The sequence below is a fragment of the Callorhinus ursinus genome, unplaced genomic scaffold, assembly GCF_003265705.2.
Source record: "Callorhinus ursinus isolate GAN/ISIS: 27379988/994484 unplaced genomic scaffold, GSC_fseal_2.0 scaffold1, whole genome shotgun sequence".
NCBI classification, from domain to species: Eukaryota; Metazoa; Chordata; class Mammalia; order Carnivora; family Otariidae; genus Callorhinus; species Callorhinus ursinus.
In genome coordinates this window covers 91,573,931-91,598,153 of record NW_027397063.1, presented here as the reverse complement: position 1 = coordinate 91,598,153, position 24,223 = coordinate 91,573,931, and positions in this window count along the sequence as shown.

The following is a 24,223-nucleotide window of genomic DNA, read 5'->3' as shown; positions in this document are numbered from 1 at the left end:
TGGAGAAGAGAAGATGCAAAAATTACAGAACTCTTAAGAGAGGCAGATAGCATTTTGGTGAAGAAATCAGGAAATTGTTCATGGTATATAATATCCATTACAAATGATAGTGATAAAATATGTAGAATTAGAATCCCTTCTCCTAAAGATCTGAAAGGAAATAGATTTCTTACCAGCAAAATTAGAGTGTCATGGGCTAAGATGAGATTTAGACTTATAGATACTGGTGGTGGAGGAAATGTCAGAAGAATGGTCCAAAGGAAAGCATGGTAACAGGAAAGCATCCCTGGAGAAGACATTTTCAGAAGTAATGATGTTTATACATAAGGAAGGTCAGTGAGAATTGTTGCATTATATTCTTCTCAAGATAATATTTTTGACATGTTTTTGTTTTGTTTTTTTTAATTTTAAATCAATTTGTTATGTTTTCCTTTGGTGTTTTTTGTTAATAGTTTTATTTTTGTAGAGAAGTAGATTAGTCAGCACATTTTCTGAAGCAAGATTTCCTGAGTTTTTAATTCCATATCTGGATGCATTTCTTAAACTCTGTGCCTTATGTATAAAATTGTGAATGATAAAGTGTCCGCCTGATAGAATTGTGAGGGAGATTCAGTGGATTGATATAGTAAAAGACCTTAGAACACAATCCTGCATCTATAAGTCTCATGTAAGTGTTTAAGTATCAAAATAGCATTTAGTTAGGTTGTGTAGTGTGAACTAATACATATGTATCAGTACAAAATGATAAATTCTCTAGTGGAAGAAGTTAAGGGTCTGCAGATTTTTAACCTGACTTAAAAATCCATCTTGGCAAGTGCTTCAGGAAGAACATCTCCAAATACAAACAAAATATATATTACCTGCAGAAATTTGTTTTGTGAAGTGTTTATAGTTTAGACTTTTTGATTTTGTATAAGAAATTACAAATTTAAATATTCTAGTTTTCCAACAAAGCACAATTGCTTTATAATATTCTGTTAGCATTTTTGAATAGTCTGATGTAAAATTAGAAAGGTAACAAAAAATAAATCAATAAGGATACAATTATCACATTGCTTATGAAACAAACTCATGAGACTTAGTTGAATTTCAGCTACTGCCCTTAAATTTAACTGACTAGCACATTTTTATAATGTATGAGCTTATTACTATAAATATTCTTTTTTTTTAAAGATTTTATTTATTTATTTGACAGAGAGAGACACAGCGAGAGAGGGAACACAAGCAGGGGGAGCATGAGAGGGAGAAGCAGGCTTCCTGCCGAGCAGGGAGCCGGATGTGGGGCTCGATCCCAGGACCCTGGGATCATGATCTGAGCAGAAGACAGATGCTTAACGACTGAGCCACCCAGGCGCCCCTTACTATAAATATTCTTAAAATAGATATTAATTAGTAACTTGATATATAACATTTCTTACATTTTCTGAGCAGGAAAATAATGCAATTTATATTTAAAAAACTCTGACTTCTATAAATTTTAAAAATACTCTATTATATGGTAGATGATAGTGGTTTAAATGATTGGAAAAAACTATAAATTGTGCACCCTTCAGAAATATAATGAATATATCAGTGTTTGAAATTCAGGAATCTCTAACTCCCTATATAGTCAGATTTACCTACCATTTACAGTTCCATGTTTGGATCAAGTGAGATTACAGCTAGGAAGATATTCAAGAGGTTGTTAAAAGATGTATGCTTAGAAGAGATTTTGAAATTTAAGAGTTGTCACATTGTGTAAAACATTGTAAAGGTAAGGTGATTAAAAAACAAATAAAAAACCTGGCAGGTAAAAAACTACCCACGTTCAGCAAAATACTATTCCGCAACTTAAGTCTGCTTTCAATAATAATGAATAAATACACATTATTTCAGTTTGTTCTTTCTTCTTTTGAAGCCTGGAAATTGGAAAAGGGAATTCTCAAGCCTAATAATGGTTGCATAAAATATTTAAATATTTCTTAAGAAAAGTCCATTGCATTAACATTTCTCATCTGTTAAAGATTTATATTCATAACTGGTTGATCCTCACAGCAGATCATGAGAAATTAAAGAAAAACCAATATTGAGAAATTTTTCTTACTATGACATAGTATAAATGATACAAATGGTGCTACATTGGCATTTATACAATTTCAAAATGAGTAATAAATAATGCAGCAGCCCAGGGAAGATATTATCAGTCGTGATGTGCAGTGTATGTTTATATTACCAGAAATGAAGTTGTTTTAAATGCTATGTGTTATAAGATGTATTAGAAATAACTATAATATCACTATAGAAAAACAATGTTTTAAATAAAGAAACTATACATTTTAATAAAAGTATATTATATACTTAGACCTATGAACTGGTAAAGAGAGCGTATCTCTTACATTTCAGAAACCAATGTGTTAATGGAGGTGTGGATTTGTTTTCTGAGGCTGTCTTAACAAATAACCACAAACTTGGTGGCTTAAAACAACAGGAATGTATTTTCTGAGTTCTGGAGGCTGCAAGTCTGAAATTAAGGTGCTAGGGTCACACTCACTCCAGGGACTCCAGGGGAGAGTCCTTTCCTTGCCTCTTCTAGTTTTTGGTGGTTTCCCTGGCACTCTTGGGCTTGAGGACATATCATTTCAGGGTCTGACTCAGTTCTGGTTATATTGACCATGAACGTCTTAGTTGGACTGAATGTGGCTGGAGAAGAGATGGAGGGTATTGAGAAAATAAGCTAAAAAAGGAGAAACTCTTTTTTATAATAAGACCAGATGGAGCAATTTATTCATACCCAGTTAGTGTTTTCTACAATTCCAGGATTAGAGACTTTCAAATAACATGACAATAAATGTTAATTGTGAGTTTTTGTGTCTATGTGTTTTGGTGTGTATGTATGTATATAAGACTGGTATCAAGTGCTAACAAAATGATTTTTATTTAGTTATTATTTACTTAATTATTTTTAATGGAAATTTCACTGAGATAGAGCCCAAGGGTGTATATGGAATATTTCATGGGTATTTCATGTTTTTCATTTCAAATTATAGCAGATTGACCGTGAATATCTGCTTAACAGATGCAAATTTAATGTGCACAACTTTTACTATTTTTCAGAGAAAAATAGGATAATAGCTAGTGTGTGGTAACTCTTTTATTTATCTCTAAAAAAAATTTAGGGGAGCCTGAGTGGCTCCTTTTCAATGCTTTACATTAAGGTTCACAATTGATTGTCATAACATATTTAGGTAGTATATATTCTTAACAACCCTAATTTAAAGATGAAATAAACGCATTTAAAAAAAATAAACTTTCCCACAATGACACAGCTGAAAATTACAAAGTTGGTTCAAGTAATGGCAGAGTAACTTGTAACAAATTAAGCTTCCTGCAGAAAACATTACCAACTCTTAGAGAAATATTTAAAAATCCTATTTAAAAGTATTGATGAGTAACCAAAGGCAGGCAGACAAAAGAGAGAATCTGACTCTCAAACTAAAAGGTTTAGACCAGGTGAGATCTTCATTTGTACAGCTTTTTCCTGAGGGCACTTCTCAGTTCCTACTGGGCAGATCACAAACAGAAAGTTACAATCTAATTGGCCTGAGAAATATGGGACACTAAGAAAAACTGGAAAATGAAAGACACATTTGGATATCAGGGAGCCAAATAGATATGCCAAAAAGTATTCATATAAATTCCCTTAGTTCTTTGACCCTGGAACTTCAGACAAGATTCCAAGGAGCAAAAGGAGAAAACCACAACTGGAGAGACTAAAAACCTGAGCAGAGATGTCAGGTGCAACCCAATGCAGTCTAGAGTTGAGTCTTGACAATACAGAGAGATTTGTCTAATACATAGAACTTTCCATTGCTTTTCCAGGAGGACGATACCTTATGACTAAGATATTATTAACCTTTAGGAGTAAGCACAAAATCTAAATAGATTCACAATAGAAAGTATAAAACCAAGTATCCACAAATTCAAGATAATCTTCTGGTTATTTCACTGCCCAGTCCCACAAAACAACACTCTTCAGAGGTAGATTACAAAATCTAGGGTATCATATTAAAAGATATCATCTAGGGCACAATTAAAAATTAATAGAGATAAGAATAAAGAGAAAATTAATCAAGAGTCAAAAGAAAAGGTCAGTCTAAGAAAACAGACCCACAAATTGAACAAGTGTTGACAAAAACGGTAAAATAAGTTTCTTAGTCTACAGGAAAAAAGTAGGAAATAATGGAAGAAAAAAGGGGGAATTTCAAATAAAATTAGAAACGTGTAAAAGGGAATCAAATGGAAATATTAGAACTGAAAAATAAAATACCTGGAAAAAAGTTCACTAGATGAGATTAAAAACATATTGAACATCCCAGGGAACCTGGGTGATTCAGTCGGTTGAGTGTCCCACTCTTGATTTCGGCTCAGGTCATGATCTCAGGGTTGTAAGATCAAGTCCCGTGTTGGGGTCTACACTGGATGGGAAGCTTGCTTAGGATTCTTTCTCTCCCTCTCAAAAAAAAAAATAATAATGGTTAATTAACTTAAGAAAAAGTACATTGACATCCTATAAGAAAGAATTAGTAAACTGAAAGTCAGGTTAATTAAAATCATCAAAGCTGAAGCATAGAGAGGAAAAAAAGAAGTCAAAGAGCTTTAATGATCAGTGGGACAGTCTAACACACATGCAGTTTCAATCTCAAAAAAAGAAAAGTGAGGAAATGGGATAGAAGAAATATGGCTGAAGAGTTTCCAAATTTAATCAAAAGAGCCACCTATAGAAGTCATAATACCAATATGTTTAAAGTAGCATTGGCATCTTCTATGATTTTTATTATAAGCAGAAGTGCTGCCTGCCTTCATTTCTTCAAAGATGTTTGCATAGTGAAGAGCCTTGGAAAATAGGCAGAAATGCCTTTCTCCAGAGCGAAGGGCAGTTGTTTTTTGTTTGTTTGTTTGTTTGTTTGTTTTCCATTACCTACTATAATAAAGATAATGTCCTCCTGCAATGCAAAGAACAGATGGGTTTATTGCCCATTATAAAGGATTCATATTCCCGAAGCTCAGGGTTTGTCTTTGGTACCGGAGCCTACTGTGCATACAAGCATCTCCCCATTCCCTGTGGGAGCGAGGACACTGGAAACTAGCACAAATGTTGGTACACTGGCTACTGTGCTTTGTTCTGAGTTGTAATGTCCTTTGTTTCTGATTGCGGCAGGCTAATGCGTCAGTTGTGAGTATGGCAAAATCTTAGACTCTTCACAGTTCTTTACAGAAGTCAGAATTCCACACTCTATAATCTGATGGGGGGGGGCAGAAACAGGGAAGGAAGGAGGGAGGAAGGAAAAGAAAAGAAAAGAAGATGGAAATCACAATGGATGTCATTAATGTTGAAACTAAGAAAGACTGAGCATCACACATCCAAATACCTTGACTCAGATTAAGACTCGATGTTTATCAATTGCAATTCAGAGTCCTGTGTTCACACTTAGGTGCTTTGGTTTGGGGAAGATATGAAACAATGGTGGGACCTAAATGATGTAAGATTGTTTTATGAAAAGCACTTAAAGCCTGGATGTGTGTTCTTTGGAGAAGAGAAGAATCAGAAGAGACCTAAGAAAAGCCTATAAATGTTCAAGGATCATCCTGCAAGTAGGAATGGTAATAGAAAATATTCTGCCCCCTGGATAAGAGTAGGATAAAGAAGTTGAAACTAAAGACATAGTTGAGTTTACCATAAACCTTGTTGATAAATAAGGCTGCTCATAGATGGAATAAACTGTCCTGGAATAGAAGAAGTTCCTTTTTCTAGCAGGATGGCCATTTATCAGCCTGAATTCTATCTTTAAGTCTGAGACTACACTCATGCATGAACGGTTAAACATAATACCACCATGCCAGCATCTGTAAAACAGGTAAGTTTAAGAAAGTGATCTCTGAGTCACTTGCATCTCTAAATTATTCTATGAATTTCCAGAGACCTAGAGAAACAAAGGTGATTATTAAAAATAGACTTGAGATGTCAATTTGCTGGGTCAGTAAAATTAGAATTTAGACACTAGGCTTATATATCAGAAATAGAAGTGATGTCAAAAAGATGCTATATTCTTTCTTTTTTAATATGTTCATTAAACTGGTTTCACTCTTTAAAAACAGGTAAAATAATTATTAATCCCAATAGTTCTCCATTATTTATTACAATTTGAAGGAGTTTCATGGTACAGCAGTTATCTGAACTAAACTATGTGTTGGACAGTAGCATTCAGGAGTTAGGACATGACCATAGATGAAGGGGGGCATTAGAACCAGAAGTTTTGACTGTTAAGTTTGCTTTCCACTGAGAGAACGATGGTATTGGAATATTAACTGTGGCATGAGGCATTCCAGGGAATGGATTTCTGAGTGAAGAGGTCGAGAGAAAATTGACCTCTCATCTTTTATTCCTCTAATCTCTTGAAAGAAAACAGAACTGATGTGAAACCAATTCATTGGCTTGATTTTTGTCATAGCTGTGCTAATGTAAGATTCTATCCAGAAAATCCATTCACTGCAGCCAAGGAAGGGTCTGTGCATTATTAGACAGAGGAGTAAAACATGATTACTCTAGGGGCGCCTGGGTGGCTCAGTTGGTTAAGCGACTGCCTTCGGCTCAGGTCATGATCCTGGAGTCCCTGGATGGAGTCCCGTATCGGGCTCCCTGCTCAGCGGGGAGTCTACTTCGCCCTCTGACCCTCCCCCCTCTCATGTGCTCTCTCTCTCTCATTCTCTCTCTCTCAAATAAATAAATAAAATCTTTAAAAAAACCAAAAAAAATGATTACTCTAACCCTCCTTTGTATAATAATCTTAAAATATGAACAGCTAAAATAATATTGTTTGTATTGCAAGAGACTTGACCATTGAAAAATGCTAATTCAGACCATATTGGAGAGTTTTTTGATTATTTCCTTTCATGACTTCTATTTTATTATTGTCATTTTAAATCTAACTTGCCATGTTAATTATATTCAGAGGAAGGCGTTTGAATATTTTCAGATGAGCTTCTATTACTAAAAATAAATATCACTTTAAATTACAACGTTTGACAGTCTATGCCCATCAGCAGAATAAGGAACAGAAAAATGTCTCAGAAAGCCTAAGTTTTGTTACAAAGTTAAATGTACCCTGAATTTAAGATCTTTAGAAATAGAAAATTATATTTTTTAAGCCAATAAAGTTGTGACCTCTCTAATAGATAAATTGAGCAGTAATGCATCCTTGTAAATAATTTCCTACAAAAAGAACTATTACATTCTATCTCAAACTCTTGGGCATGACCACCTGTGGCATTAGCCACAGGAGCTGCAGGTAAACACACACACACACACACACAGAAATGTAAATGATATTTCTTCATTAAAGACATTTCTAAAATCCATAAATATAAACTATAAGTTCAATAACTTTAAAAATAAGAATGGAAAGCAAATATAAGGGAAGCCAAGCATTGGGAAAAAATTAAATTGAAAGTTTAATAAACTTAAGAAATGTCAGCACATGTTGTCAAAGCTGCCTGCTCCAAACAGCACTGGGGAGATCGTGCTATGAGATGGCAATGTGGTATCTCTCAAGCTACAGGATCGGAGCAAACAGCATAAAATCCTAATAAATGGATTATTTCAACCATGGAAGAATCATAAAATAGATGTCATTCTGACATAGAGTCTTTCAATAAATAAAATAGTTATTAAATGCCTACCATATGCTAAGAACTGTTCTCATTGTTGGACATAAAATGAGGAACAAGCAGACAAACTCTCTGATTTTACGGATCCTACATTCTATTGAGTAGGTCAAAAGCAAAAGCAAAATAAATAAATAAGCATACTTACATAACAAAACACCATCTAGATAAATGGTATCAAGATGCTTTAAGCAGGATAATGAGACAGAACATGATATGGGAATCAAGGACGGCCTCTTTGAGAAAGTGACTTCTGAGCAGAGATATAAAAGAAGTGAATGAGCAATCATGTAGATACATGTGGGAGGAGTGTTCTAGGCAATGAGAATGGTGGATACGAAAATGGGAATAAATGTTTTAGAAAGATCATGGGATGGCAGGGAACAGAGGACCCAGAGTTCCATAACCATGGGGAATGTGTTAGCAGATGAAACTGAAGAGAAAGCTACATGTCGTGGGTAATGCAGGACCTTCTATTCTATGAGAAGCATTGGGAATGCTATTCTAAATGATTGGGAAACCATTGGAGGCTTAAGCGACTCTGTGTGAGGAGGAGGGCCTGAATGAATTTACATTTTAAAATGACCACTAGATGCAGGATAATAATGAGCAATAAAAGATTCACTAAGAGGTTATGATATTAGTTCACATGAGGTATGATGGAGGATTGGTCTAAGACGGAGGTAATAAAAAGTAGTCCAGTCCTGGAGTTAATTTTGAAATAACTATGACAGGGTTTGACAGTGTTTTGTACATGGACTGTGAAAGAAAGAAGTCCAGGATGGCTCCCAGTTTTTTAGATCTGAAAACATTGGTCAGGGCAATTACTAATCAATAAACACTAGAAGAAACAAATTTGTAAGAGGAGACCATGATTTTTGGTTTTGGACATATTAGGTGTGAGTTACCTGTGAGACGTTCAAGAGGAGATAGGTAACAGTGACTTTGAAATGTTGAGTGAAATGACATGGCTAAAAATATCAATTTGAGAGTCATCAGAATGGATATGGTATTTAAGGTCATGTAGCTGGATGAGATTCACTAAGAAGTGAATTAAAGTAAGAAAGAGAAGCAATCAGAGAGCACTCTGATCCCTAGGACATCCAATATTTGGGTGGTCAGGAAAATAAGAACATTCCAGCAAAGGTGACTCAAAAGAAAGAGCCAATGAAGTAGGAAGAAATCTAGGGGAGTCTGGTTTCACCAGAAGCAAAAGCAGAGAAATCCTTGCAAAAAGTAAAGTGATGGACTATGCCAAGTGATTCTGAAAGACTGAAAAGAAAATATTTAATCTGACAACCAAAAATCATTTGTGATATTCATATCACAAATTGGTCTAGGAAAATTATAGTTTGGAGGGCTGGAAGGAGAAGAAATAGATAAATAAAAAAAGCCTACACACTCCCTAAGAAAGCCCATTCTCAGATCAACTCAAAATAGCCAGTGAATCATTGAAGCATCCTCTACTCAAATGACTATAGTCATTCTTCCTGAACTCTATCCTAGGCTAAATATTCAGATATGCTCAGATTCCCAGGTTCATTCGTTAGATATTAAGGTTCAAATCATATCAAATGTTAAACACTTTTCCAGATGCTTTGTAAGGCCATTTCAAAAATAATGACTGGATAGAATAGAAATAGAATCACATGAAAAGCTCTAAAATTGCAGGTTCCTAGACTCCACCAAGATAGATTCAGCTTCAGTTGGTCTGCAAATAGGGGCAGGCATTGGTAATTTTAACAAATTTCCGAAGAATACTGTTAGAGATTCACCGTTGTGAATCATGAGTAAGAACAAAAAATGAGGGAGGGATAAGAATGAGATTTATTAAATGTTGTGTGTCTAGCATTGTGTTAGATGCTTTATATATTTATATTCAACTCTCTGAGAAAACCCAGGACATATTTGAGAGTTTAAGCAACACTCCTCAAAACCTGAAGGCCTCCGAAGCCCATAAAACTTAAAAATATCTGATGCTATAATCTCCATCTTGCATTTTAACCTTGGTTCACATCTTTACTTTCATTATTTCTGTTCGTACTAAGCTTCACAGCAGTCTTCCTCCTCTTTTTCTTTTGGCCTGTAGCACAGATAAATCCTCTAGTCCATATGCCAGATACACATGTGGTGAAGGCTTTATGAGGAATATTATACTAAATTAAAATAAACAAACAAAAAAATACGACATTGTATTTGTACCAAGCTGCTCTTGCTTTGCTGCTGGCAGATTTTTTAAATGCCCAAGTTGTAATGCAAAAACAGCCATTTGAAACCAGCTAGTCAATTAAACTCCTTTTCTTGAGAAATATCAACATCCATTGTCTTTTAAAACTCAGCTGGTTATGAACAAAAGATGGTTAAAATTAGACTAAAATCTTCTGCATTGCTCATCTCTCTGACTTTCAAACCTTTGGCTGTAAGGCTGCTCATATAATACCTCACTGAATTCACAGTACAATGTTTAAGACTATTTGCGAAAATGGTATTTTTATAATGAATAAATATTTTTAAGTAAAGTCAAGGGGAAAAAGGAAGCAAGGTAAAACCAGGAGGGATATTGGAACAGTAAATGCATGCTATTAATTCCAATACACTTGCTTGAAGAGCGTAACATGCTTAGCGTTAAGCTTTTCAGCCGCCAGTGCAAACCACAGAACGTTATCACTTTGTTTATTTATAGTGCACTTAAGATAAAAGCAAACCAGATGTTCCATAGAAGAATCCTACACCTAGTTCTAAGATGAGAGGGAAATTTGTCCCAAGAATTCATGTAGTGAACAGTTCTGTAATATAATAAACAATTTGAATTGAACTGTTAGAGTAGGTTCAAAAATGCATTTATAGGTTTCTTTCTGGTAAAGTAGGCTGATTGCTCCAAGCCAAAGAAATTCAGTAAAAACTGATTATTAGGGAGACTAAAACAATACAGAAAATAATCTTCTATTTTTTTCTTAAGTGAACTCTAAATTTACTCCTCATATTATAGTAGTAGTAATGTCAGAATAACCATGATTAAATGCCATCTGCGCCTCAGTTAAAACATGGAATTCCAAGGCCAGACTTACAAATACACAGTCTGTGAACCAATGAGAACGATTTCAGGAGCACTGTTAAAATTAACTCCAACTATTTATAATTGTATTTGGTTTCCAGGATCATTTCATTATTCCAGCTAGCAAGAGAGAAAATATCCCTTACCTGTTTTAGGTAGTTCTTGGCCTGGGCCCATATAACAAAGGACAGATTAACAAGAGAAATACATACAAATTCACTTTATATTAAGTTCTATGTGACAGGGGAGCCCTCATTAGGAAATGAAGAAGAGGTTGAACCAAAAAGTTTTTATGCTAGGTTTGATGAAGAGTGGAAAGTCATGGAAAAAATGTAAGCCTGAAATATTCAGTATGCTAAGGTACCATATTTTGAGATAATGTGTCTTGAACCCCATCACACACATTAAATATTTCAGCCCATTTTACTAAGATTGGTTTTTCATATACAGTATAGAGTAATTTCCTATTTGTAGCATGAGTACAGTTTTTTGGGGGGGGGAGACGGGCGTATGGAAACACCAAAAAAATTAATTTAAAAATCAAATATTTAAATGTTTTCGAAGGCAGAGACACCTGGGTGGCTCAGTCGTTAAGCGTCTGCCTTAGGCTCAGGTCATGATCTCAGGGTCCTGGGATCAAGCCCCTCATCGGGCTCCCTGCTCAGCGGGAAGCCTGCTTCTCCCTCTCCCACTCCCCCTGCTTGTGTTCCCTCTCTCACAGTCTCTCTCTCTGTCAAATAAATAAATCTTAAAAAAAAAGTGTCTGCTTGTATAACAGTCATCAAAAATTAAAAAAAAAATGTTTTCGAAGGTAATAAAATTTCACAAACTCCTAAATGTTTATATATATATTGCATAATGTTTTCTGTTGTGTACTACATAGTAGAAAATTCATAAATATTAGAAAAGAGGTATAAAATAATAAGGTAATTAAAATATATAATGTAAAATATACATTTTAAATAATTTTAGAATTTCATAAATATTTGAAATTTTTACAACTTCATGTATCTGTTATTCTGTATTTTCTTTAGGTTACTTTTATAGGCTCCATGATACACCTGTGAGTTCTGATATATCAGGGTATCAGAGATATCATTCACAAGTAGAAATTAAATATTCTATTTCATTATCTATTCAATGTTAATTGACTATAAAATCTGCATTATAAGAAGTAAGTAATTGCACTAGATTTGCAACCTGAAAATGAAGTTATGAAATTTTTACTCAGCACAATGGTACAGTTGTTTGAATTATTTTGTATTTTATTATATCTTTGAGGGTGATAAAATCCCAATTTAAGTGACCAATTATAAGATGTAGTTACTTTGAAGATGAAGAAACCAAAATAGACAATTTGCTAATATCTTTCTCTACTATCTTATTTTCCTAAATGTTTAAATATGTAATAGTGGTAGGTTATGTTCGAAATACATTTAAGCTCTTTACCATTTTTATTTTACCTGAGGTAAGTTTTTAAATTAGAAATGTCTTCCAAGGGCTTAATGGTGATTCAATATAAACAGCTTCAAACATATACTTTAGGAGTACAGACTCTTTAAATACTCAATGATATTTAGATTCAGATTTTCTTCATATGCAAAGATATTTTTAAAATAAAAAACACTCAATGAAATTACCAATTTTCTTTTTTTATTTGGCCAAGTATCGTACTCAAAATTAACTTAAAAAATAGTTTCAGTGTATTTCTTTTAAGAAAATATACTTTCTGCACAGAATAACAGGAATGTGTCTATTGATCCATGCCATTGCGTGTCCAATTATGGTTGTGTTGTCCAATTTAAACATAGCATCAGTTAAGACCAGAATTCTACGAGACTTGCAAAGTGTTAATCAGAGTAACTCTGGCAGAACTCAAAGTTAGGACTGAGGTAGGCAACAAACTAAATTACTATCCTTGTTTTAAATATTGGATTTCCAAAGGTGAAAATTGAATAACAAGAAAAAAACAGAATAATGCTAATGAAAGACAGACTCTGTTAAAAGGACAGGACAAACTCAACCAATTGTTCTTCTTGTCTAAAAGAAAAATGTGTAAGAAAAATGGAGAGATACGGTCATCAGACAACTATGAGCATAGGCTTAAAAATAAGAACATGTTTAGAAAATAGTAAAGGTTTTAGACAAATACTATTTATGTACTTATTGAAGGGAAAATTCAAGAAACAAATAATACAGGATAAAATTTAAAACTTGATTTTATGAGCGCTGTGAATTGGGCAAGACTGTTGAATCACAGATCTGTACCTCTGAAACAAATAATGCAATATATGTTAAGAAAAAAAAAGAAGAAGAAGATAGCAGGAGGGGAAGAATGAAGGGGGGAAATCAGAGGGGGAGACGAACCATGAGAGACTATGGACTCTGAAAAACAAACTGAGGGTTCTAGAGGGGAGGGGGGTGGGGGGATGGGTTAGCCTGGTGATGGGTATTAAAAAGGGCACTTTCTGCATGGAGCACTGGGTGTTATACACCAACAATGAATCATGGAACACTACATCAAAAACTAATGATGTAATGTATGGTGATTAACATAACAATAAAAATTTAAAGGAAAAAATAAATGAAGGATTCCAAACACTGGTAAATTTGCAGAGCATATTGGTAAAAATATGTGTGTATGTGTGTGTGCATGTGTATATATATGATTTATATATATTTATATAAGATCAATATATATATAAGATTTATATATGATTTATAAAATCTTATATTTGCTCTCCTTAAAAAATTATAGACCTTAAACTGTCTTATGAAGTTTATGTATTCAAAATTAACAAAGATTTGAAAAGTAATGCAATAATGTAGGTGAAACATAATAGATGTTTCCAGGATAAAATTAATGAAATTACTTGAAGTTTTTTCCTTATTCATCTAAATCATCATGACTGGCTCATTGCCTTTAATATTAAACTACATTGGTAAACATATGGAGGCAGCTCCAATATAAATGAATCGAATAGGTAGAAAACTAAAGTATAAATTATCTAGGCCATTTTCCCAGGATTTTCTAAACTTTTAAAATCTGATTTCTACGTAATTTAACAGTTTGTGACACTTGGTGTACAATTTCACTTGAATTCTGGATTAGCTGAAATGTAGGTATTATAGATATTATCATTTAACAGAATAAGGAAACAGAGCAGTGGCATGAAATATCCATGGTTATTAATATCAGAAATGGTTAATACATTACTGGGATGTCATATGGGCCCAAACAATAAGGATTCACTTAGTTATAGAGAAATTTCTGGGGCCAGTAATTTTCAGAGTTGTCCTAGATGAACACATGTGATTTCCAACAGCAATGTCCCCAAAGGTCTTGGCTTCTTAATATCTGAAACACTATAGCTGAGAAAATGTCTTGTTGTTGATTATATGCCAAGCTGTCAGTCACTCTATAGTACCCACCTTGTAGTGGAAACAATTTGACCTCCATTCTCAGGAAAATTGTCACTGAGATTAAATAAACTTCTCTGTAGCACATGAAGTCATTTATTGACAGATAATCTACTTTTTTTTTCAACTTTCATTTTCCTCAATAATAATTGTCAAGTAGTCATTGGGAATAAATATAGTTTATAGTCTAAGATTCTAAGATAACCTGGGTCTAGCAATAAAGACCCTATACATTCAACTGCTTCTTTATTTATTTATTTTTTTAAAGATTTGTTTGTTTTATTTTGGGAGAGAGAGAGAGAGCACGAGCAGGAGGGATAGAGGGAGAGGGAGAGAGAATCTCAGGCAGACTGCGCTGAGCACAGACCCCAATGCGGGGCTGGATCCCAGAACCCTGAGAGCATTACCTGAGCCAAAACCAAGAGTTGGGTGCTTAACCAACTGTGCCATCCAGAAACCCCCATTCAACTGCTCTTCTAAAAATAAGATTTAATTAATGTTTCACATTTAACATAATTATGTACACTGTCCTATGGTATAAAATGTTCTCACTCAGAAAGAAGCAGAAAATAGAGCATTATAACTGCAAATTTATTTTACCATATTTTTGCTGGTTTATCTAACTAAAAAATCATTGCTGTGGCTTTCATATCCTGAGAAATTATGCCTTGGACAAAATCTTTCTGCAAAGAAAATGTCAACCCAAAGATTTCGTATTTGGAAGATACATTTAATAAGGTATTATCCCAGATAGATCAAATTAAGAGTTTCATAATTTTATTAAGATGCACAGAATACCTCACCTTAATAGGAAGAAGTGATAGATATTAAGGTGAGAGAAAGTAAAGCATTTAGTGTCTTTTTCTTAATACTTATCTTTGAGTTAGGTTATTTATGTAATAGCATCAAAAAGTCACTTAAATAATGAAAGCACTTGCTGTGATGAGCACTGGGTGTTGTATGGAAGTGTTGAATCACTGCATTATACACTTGAAGCTAATATTTACACGTATGTTAACTAACTGGAATTTAAATAAAAACTTAAAAATAAAGTCACTTAAATAAAAAATAAATATGCATTAGTACTATAAATTAATTATCATTAAGTGTAGTAGTTCACAATGAGAAAACTAATGTGTTTTGCAATATATCAGTGTCTAATGGAGCTAGAATTATTATTTTTAAATCACACTACATTCTGAAGACAATGTTACCATTAAAAAGCAAAGTAAATCTAAATTTTTGAATAATGAGTGGTCTTAGAGTCTTTCTCTATTGGGCAATGTCTGCTGTGTCATCTACAGGATGAACTCTTTTGGACCTACTTGTCTGTATTTTATTTTAATCCTGATGTATCTTTTCTAGATTCATAAACACACTATGTCAGACTTTCTATCATAAACCTGCTCAAATCTATTATTTCCAGGTCCCCTGAACTCCCTTTGCTATCATTGAAATGATGATACTAATGTCAAAATCAGCTATTTTCAAATTTAATAAAGTTTTATGTATAAATGTTTATACATTAAAATTATTCCATTGCTATTAACACATCATTTTTCAAAATGTATTTCTTGAAACTCTGAATATATTATGCCTATTTGTACATTACAGTTAACATGCAAAATATAGAAAAGACCAAGATATTTGTTTTAGAAACAAACTTATGAGAAAAAAGATAAGATATCCAAGCTCAAATTAGTAATGAATAATTTCCCAGTACTTTCTGTAGGTTCAAGATATTGAAGTTGCTTGAAACTAACATATTTTAGCATATTTCCTATAATTTGGAAGGCGTATGGAAGAGTGGCATAAAATGAGAAAATAATCTAATACACATACACAAGTATATTTGTATCAAAACAGGAAAACATACCTATAACTTTTACATCATTGTTTCCACAATCTGTAACATGGTTGAAGCTAGTATTTATAACTTCCTTCTTCCATTACCCATTTCATATTCCCTTTGTCGTTAGAAAGTAACTTGACTAGTCTTTGTTCCTTGTGTGTGGGGTGACCCAAGTATTTTCTCCTAAAGTATCTGGTGTATTGCAGTCTTTCTTGTACTGAGTGTATTGGGGAGTTCCACTTGTATCTTGATTTTTGTCGCATGGCCTTGGTATATTAAGCCGTGCCCCAAGGATTTTCCTGCATTCTTTATACACTTCTCTTTAGTTCTATCATAGAGCAGCAATCAGGATCAATCAACATAACTAGCACAGAAAATCTCTTACTTGCCTGATGATTTGCTGGCTTAAAGATCTCCAAGTAGACAGATGATAGACTCAGCTTCTAGTTTAATGGAGAGATATCAGTGTCCTCTGTTGGAAGCACTCCTTTCTGGAGACTTAAAACCTCTAGCCTAAAAATTGTGGTTATGGAAAGCAAAAAAAAAAAAAAAGTTAAAAATTCACTCTTAGATTTCTAGAGGTAATTGTAAGCAGAATCATTTCCATTTCTACCCTTAGATTCCCAGACCTATGAATTGTGACTGTGCAAGAAATAGTATTTTCTATTGATCTTTTATTTAGCTCTCACAACCTGGAAGATATCACAGTAGTCCAGGAAGGTGTGGTGTTGCCATCCTGTCTGTGCTAAAATTTAATGTTCCAAAGGTCATTCCACTATTATATCAGGCCATCTTGTTCAGTAGGACAGTTTGATGGTTAATTTTATGTGTCAACTTGACTGGGCTACGGGGTACTTGGATGTTTGGTTAAATATTATTCAGGGTCTGTCTGTGAAAGTGTTTCTGGATGAGATTAACATTTGATTTAGTTTGAGTAAAGCAGATTGCCCTCCCCAGTGTGGTTGGGCTTCTTCTAATCTGTTGAAGGCTTAGATAGACTAAAGAGGCAGAGTAAGGGAGAATTTCCTCTCTCTGCCTCCCTGTCCTCAGGTGGACATCAGTCTTCTCATGATTTCAGAAACAGATGAGGATGTTGGACTCAGACTGGATCTTATACCACCTTGAATTCCCAAAGGATGAGCACTCCCATGTTTCATTTGTTCCACTGTGCATTTCTTCAGAAGAAAGCGTAATGGTGAAAAGACATTCTGTACATCAGCAATGGTTGTTTCTGTAGAAGCATTGTAGTCAGGAAAGGAAAACCAATATATGGACTAAGTATTTACTCCAGTGAGAGGTACTTTGAACTCCACAAAGTTCTGCCACTCCCCTGATGGAAATTATCTAACCTGCTACCCAATGTCTGACTGATCTGTCTGGAGGATGGTGTCATGGCCTGCAATAGTATTGATCTCTGCTGGCTCAGCAGGGGTTGTAGCCAGAGAGCTTTAGCCCATGGAAAACCTCTATCCAAGCCACTATTACCACTTCCTTTATAAACCCTGGAAAATGATGGGGTGACTGGGGAAAAAAGTTGACTAATAATCAAAGAATGGGGGCGCCTGGGTGGCTTAGTTGTTAAGTGTCTGCCTTCGGCTCAGGTCATGGTCCCAGGGTCCTGGGATTGAGCCCCGTATCAGGCTCCCTGCTCTGTGGGAAGCCTACTTCTCCCTCTCCCACTCCCCCTGTTTGTGTTCCTGCTCTCACCATCTCTCTCTCTCTGTCAAATAAATAAATAAAATCTTTAAAAAAAATAATCAAAGAATGGACATCTTCCCCTATCTTTTCTATCAAACTAAAGGGCTTTGATGTTGTATAAAATCTATACTTGCTCTTTGCCTAGCCCTGTGGAGTTTCATAATATGTATGCACAGCTTAGTATTCTGCAAAGATTGAAGATGACTCCTGTGCAGATGTCTGAGCTTTTTATCTGCAAAACTTCCTCTTCTCCTGTCTTCTTATTCACAAATTCCAGTACCTCAGCTTGCTTGAACTCTGACCTCTGTCTCTATAATGTGTTAGCGTATTCCTAAAAATGCTCATAGGCACAAAAGCAGGGAAATGGTAGGGCTCACTTTGTTTCTTTTCTGTAAAGAATTAAAGGTCACAGTCGATATGTATATATATATACACCTATATATATATATGCTATGTATATGCATGTATTATGCATTGTGCCTAGAAGTCCCAAACACCACAAATTTTACACATTTTTTATTCCCATTGACATATGCATCAGTCAAATTTCTACAGTGGTTAAGGTGATTAAGTTTATGTAATATAATACTTTATACTACAATTGCACTTATTCACTTTTATAAAGGGATACAGATAGTGCCAAGACCTGTAAATTATTTACACCCAATACAATTCATTAAAACCTTAAATGTTTAAATCCTTTCCCTTGGGGCATACTTCGAAAACAAAAGAAAATCATGTTGAACAGTTATGGATGCCACAAGATAAACAATACCTTAAAATAAAGCTGAAGAAGAGGTTGAGTTCGATCTTGGATGAGTATTTATATAACATGTATTTAAATATATCTCCTCATCACTAATTTTCAAATCATATTCTAAGTCTTTCCATCTGCCAAAATCCTATCCACTGCTTATGAAACAATGTGGATCTGTATCTTCTGCCATTTCTCTCCTGGAAAAATTAATGATCAGGTGAACTATTTAAAGTTCTGCCCCCTGGGATAATTTCCTTTCACCACTGTCCTTTAATGTCACCCATGAGAACTACATGTGAACAAGACACAAATGACTTTCTCAAGTTATTTGGCTACAGGGAAATCCATATGAAACTATTGGTCATGGTTGAGACAAAAGAAGCAATTCAGCAGCGGTAAAGATCATAGCAGCAGGAATCACTTGCTTGTGCCTCTCATGCATGTGTTCAGGTCCTGCTTGAGGCCAGTTTTTTATATATAGTCCCCCGTATCCGTGGTTTCGTTCTTTGTGGTTTTAGTTACCTACAATCAACTGCAGCCCAGAAACAGTTAATCCTCCCTTTGACCTATCATCAGAAGGTCAATCCCAGCCTAACGCTATGTCACAGTGCCTATATTGCTCACGTCACTCATCTCATCACGTAGGTATTTCATCATTTTCCATCATCACAACAGGAAGAATAGCGGCTTAGCACATTAAGATATTTTGAAAGAGACTATATTCATATAATTTTTATTACAGTATATTGTTTTAATTGTTCTATTTTACTACTAGTTAAAATAATCCCCTACTGTGCCTAATATATAAATTAAACTTTACCATAGGTATGTACATATAGGAAAAAAACATAATATACATAGGGCATAAGGTTGGTGCTATCTGCCCTTTCATGAATCTACCTGGACTTTTGGGACGTCTCCCCCAACAGATAAAGGAGGACTACTCTATGTCACTTCTATTCGATCATGGAATGCTGCTGTGCATGGTTATTTTTATGATTTGGTGGGTCAGGTAATACCTAGTGCATTTTTAGTAGTTCTGGTTTAATAACAGCTTACCAGTCCATGGTCAAGAATTCAGCCTTTACTAGAGCTCAGTGGCAAGTCAGAATCTGTTTCACAAAAGGAGAACATTTCTCTACAGAGAAAGCTTATGTCCCCAGAATTGTAAAAGGGACTACACCATACCTCACTTATAGGGACTAACAGAGGAAAAGTTTAATGAAATGTGACTTAGGGTCTGGCATTATCTGAAATTGTATATGATTGTAATACTAAATTATGCACAGTGTAGTTAGTGTCTTATTGTGCAAGCATTAGAATGCTTAGAAAACAAAGTAATAGATACAAAGCAGTGTTTTATCATCTCATTAAAGAAGTCAAGAGAATTGTGCCATTAACTGGACCTAAGCATATTTTAACACAATTCATTATAAAAATGTACATATTTGTAAAAGCCACAAGTTCCTTTGGGATAAATAAAAAGATTGATGTTATTTGAACAACCTTTGTGATGTGAGGTTATGTTATGCAAACCTCAACAGTAGTCCATGCAGCAAATTATCACTAAGAATACAAAATAATATTTGCAGGCTAAAATAGGAAATTATACAATTTAAATACATAAATTTCATTTTGGTACAGTAGGCAAAAGCACCTACCAGAATTATTATAATGTAATAATAATTAAAATACTTTAATATTGGTTTAATGGAGGGAGAACAGATGACTAGACACATTATGGAGCTCAGAAGCAGATCTTTGAAAGTATGGGAAAGTCAGAGTGGACATACAGCACTAAAATGAGATAATAAATGTGTGACATTTATTGAAGCTTGCTTTATTCCTTAATATGTGTTTACTGTTTCTAATCATTCAGTATGTCCATTGGAAGAATGGTTAAAGCAACTGATGCGTGAAGAATTTTTGCCAAGTAGATTAAGGTTATTAATTGTGTTGGCCAGTCAATAACTGGGTGAGTACATTGAAATCTCCACAAAGGTGGAGGGATTGTTAATTTTTTACCTGTAGATAAATTAAATTTTGCTGTATTCCCATTAAGGTGTCTTTGTTAAATTTGTTTTAACATCTTGATGAATTAAACTTTTTATCACTGTGTAATATCTTTCTCCATACTGTTTTTTTAAAAGTTTTTAAAATTTATTTAATGAATATAGATAAACGTATATTGTGGCTAGTGTTTGCCTGATACAATTTTTAATATTTCTTTATTTTCAACATCCATGTGTTCTTATGCTTTAAGTTATTCTCTTGTAAACTACATGTAGGTTTTAAAGATATTTACGGATAAGGAATATATAGATACAATATGAAAATCTGTGCCTTTTTAAACACCCTTTTTTAAAAAAAATTATTTATTTGAGAGAGAAAGAGAGTGTGTACACAAGCAGGGGAGATAGGCAGAGGGAGAGAGAGAAGCAGGCTCTCCACTGAGCAGGGAGCCTGATGTGGGACTCAATCCCAGGACGCTGGGATCATGACCGGAGCCAAAGGCAGACACTTAACTGACTGAGCCACCCAGGCACCCCTTTTTAAAACATTCTTAAAACAAAGAATCCATAAATTTTAAAAAGTTTTTAATTATTTATTTGGGAGAGAAAGAGAGAGAGAGAGCATGGGCTCAGAAGGGGAGGGGCAGAGGGGGAGGCGCAGAGAGGAAGGAAGAGGCAGAGGGGGAGGGAGAACCAGACTTGGGGCTTTCAGCATGAAGCCAGATGCCAGGCTCTATCCCAAGACCCTGACCATAACCTGAGCCAAAATCAAGAGTCAGGTGCTCAACTGACTGAGCCACCCAGGCGCCCCAAAGCACCCATAATTTTATATAACTCTTACAAGACAAGGGCTTTAGAGCCATTTATTTCAATGTAACAGTTGAGAAAACTAAGGCACAGGGAGATTAACTTGCTTAAAGATGCATGGTTTAGAAGTTGGTGAAGATATTTGACCCATGGGTTTCACAAATGCCTTACACACACACATATATATGTAAATGAACCAAAAGTTTTTGTCTCTTACCTATGGAGATTAAATGTAATATTACATCAATGTTTGCGTTTTTATGTAATGATATTAATATAGTAAAATTTTAAAATTTATTTAAATGTTTTAACATTTTTCCTATTATTACAGTTAATTTATGGACAAAATAAAGAGCAATTATTTGTGATCGTAAGAAATAATATAAATATTAACAAGGGAGGGAGTAGATTATAGAATTTGGAGCATAATAGTGAAGAAGGAAAGATGCAGGAAAGCTAAGCAATATTTTTGTAATATGAGCTTTTGCAAAAAAAAGGTGGGTATTTTACTCAGGTCGTGTTGACTCTATTATATTACAAATAATTTAAAAATAGTTGTTAAGGGGCGCCTGGATGGTGCAGATGGTTAAGTGTTTGCCTTCTGCTCGGGTCGTGATCCCAGGATCCTGGGATCTAGCTCCACATCGGGCTCCCTGCTGGGTGGGGAGCCTGCTTCCCCCTTTCCCTCTGCCTGCTTCTTCCCCTGCTTGTACACTCCCTCTCTCTGTCAAAAATAAATAAAATCTTTAAAAAAAATAGTTGTTAAAATGTGGTGTGTGAAAATAATTTTATTATTGTGAAATAAATGGTAGTTTTATTGGTAAAATTAATACAAATTTTATATACACAAAACCAAAGTTATGCTAGTAAACTCATAATTAACTGACTTGTTAATCATTTTCAACGTCTTTTTACATAAAGTTTGTTCTTATTTTATAGAAGAAATCTTAGTAAAATAGGTCATAAAAATTACATTGAAAGATATAGTCTCAATTTCACATTCTTACATGAGAGATATTGGAAACAGTATTTATTTTTATTTTTTAAAGATTTATTCACATTCCAGTTACATACAGTTTAGTATTAGTTTCAGGCGTACAATATGGTGGTTCAACACTTCATACAACACCCAGTGCTCGTCACAAGTGCTCTCCTTAATCCATATCACCTATTTCACCCATCCCCCCGCTGGCCTCCCCTCTGGTAACCCTCAGTTTGTTCTCTGTACTTTGGAGTCTGTTTCTTGGTTTGCCTCTCTCCCTCTGAAGAAACTGTTTTTAAAAGAAAAATGATATGGAAAGGTCTTTCAAAGGTGCACAATATCTAGATAAGTAATTTAGAACGGTCCTTACACTTTTAGTTTAAAGTAAGGCTCAATTACAAATCTGTGAATAACAGTACCAAAACAATAAAATAAAAAATTATATACTAAGCTTTAACTGATTGCTGAGATATGGGAATAGTCCTAGAACTCTGTATCATTTAATGTTACTTCTATACATAGTCTGCAAGTCACTCTTACCATGCTTAATAATAGAGTCAGGAAAGGTTTAAGACAGACCAAAGTAAGACAGTGTTTTATGTGGCAGACATAAGATTCTACTCTTATTTTTCTGACTTAAAAACTTGTGTAAGACTGTTGAATCACAGACCTGTACCTCTGAAACAAATAATACTTTATATGTTAAAGAAAGAAGAAGATAGAAGGAAGGGTAAAATGAAGGTGGGGAAATCGGAGGGGGAGACGAACCATGAGAGATGATGGACTCTGAGAAACAAACTGAGGGTTCTAGAGGGGAGGGGGGTGGGGGATGGGTTAGCCTGGTGATGGATATTAAAGAGGGCACATATTGAATGGAGCACTGGGTGTTATGCACAAACAATGAATCATGGAACACTACATCAAAAACTAATGATGTGATGTATGGTGATTAACATAACATAATACAATTTTAAAAAAGTTAAAAAAAACCTTGTGTTTTTAATCACAGTGGTGCACTGTCTCTAATTTTAATTAATTAATTAGTATTACCAGGTCTTCATACTCAGACTGGAATCTCAACATTGTCTCAGACCTTCAAAATCTCCAGCCTTCCAGATCATGGGACGTCTCAGAGTCTATAATTATGTGAGCTAATAACTTATAATAAATCTCTTTATATATATATGTATGTGTGTGTATGTTACATATCTATATGTATCTATATGGATGTATGCATTTATCTATCTATCATCTATATCTCCTGTATCTCCTATTGGTTCTGCTCCTCTGGAGAGCCCTAATACATGTTCTTTAGTAATATAGTTTATCAGGGGACATATATACATAAACAGTTGCAACATGGATAAAATAATTAAGGAAGATATTCATTATTTTTCTTCCCCTATATCACTTCCCTGCCCACATGCCCTCAAGTGCTACTTTCTTAAAAGATAATTTCTTCCTTGCTCAGTTGTCTGTTTTATTTTGCAGACACAAAGAATAAAGATAATGGTTAATTACTGAGAGACTAGTGTAACGGGGAGACCAGTCTATAGTTCCCAAGGAACAACATAGTAGAAAAAAAAACCAAAACAATGTGTATGCTTGTATGCATGTTGTGTCTGAGAAAGAAATGGAGAGAAAAGAGATTGAGTCAAAGGCATAAATGAAAAATGGAGGCAAGATACATAAAACAGCCACAGAGGTTGAATTTAATGAAAATTTCAGAGGAAGATACAGAAAGATTTTTGAGAGCAGCTACTAGCAGGAAAGATGTTTGTTGCTGATATATATGTATGAGAGCAGTTTAAATTTATTCAAAGAGACTTTTCTATGCAGTTATTTTCTCCACTTTCTCAATCTCTAGGTCAAATGATTGTCTTTTTTACATTTCAGTTATATAAGTGCTATGTTTCTATGTCATATTGCATAAGTATTA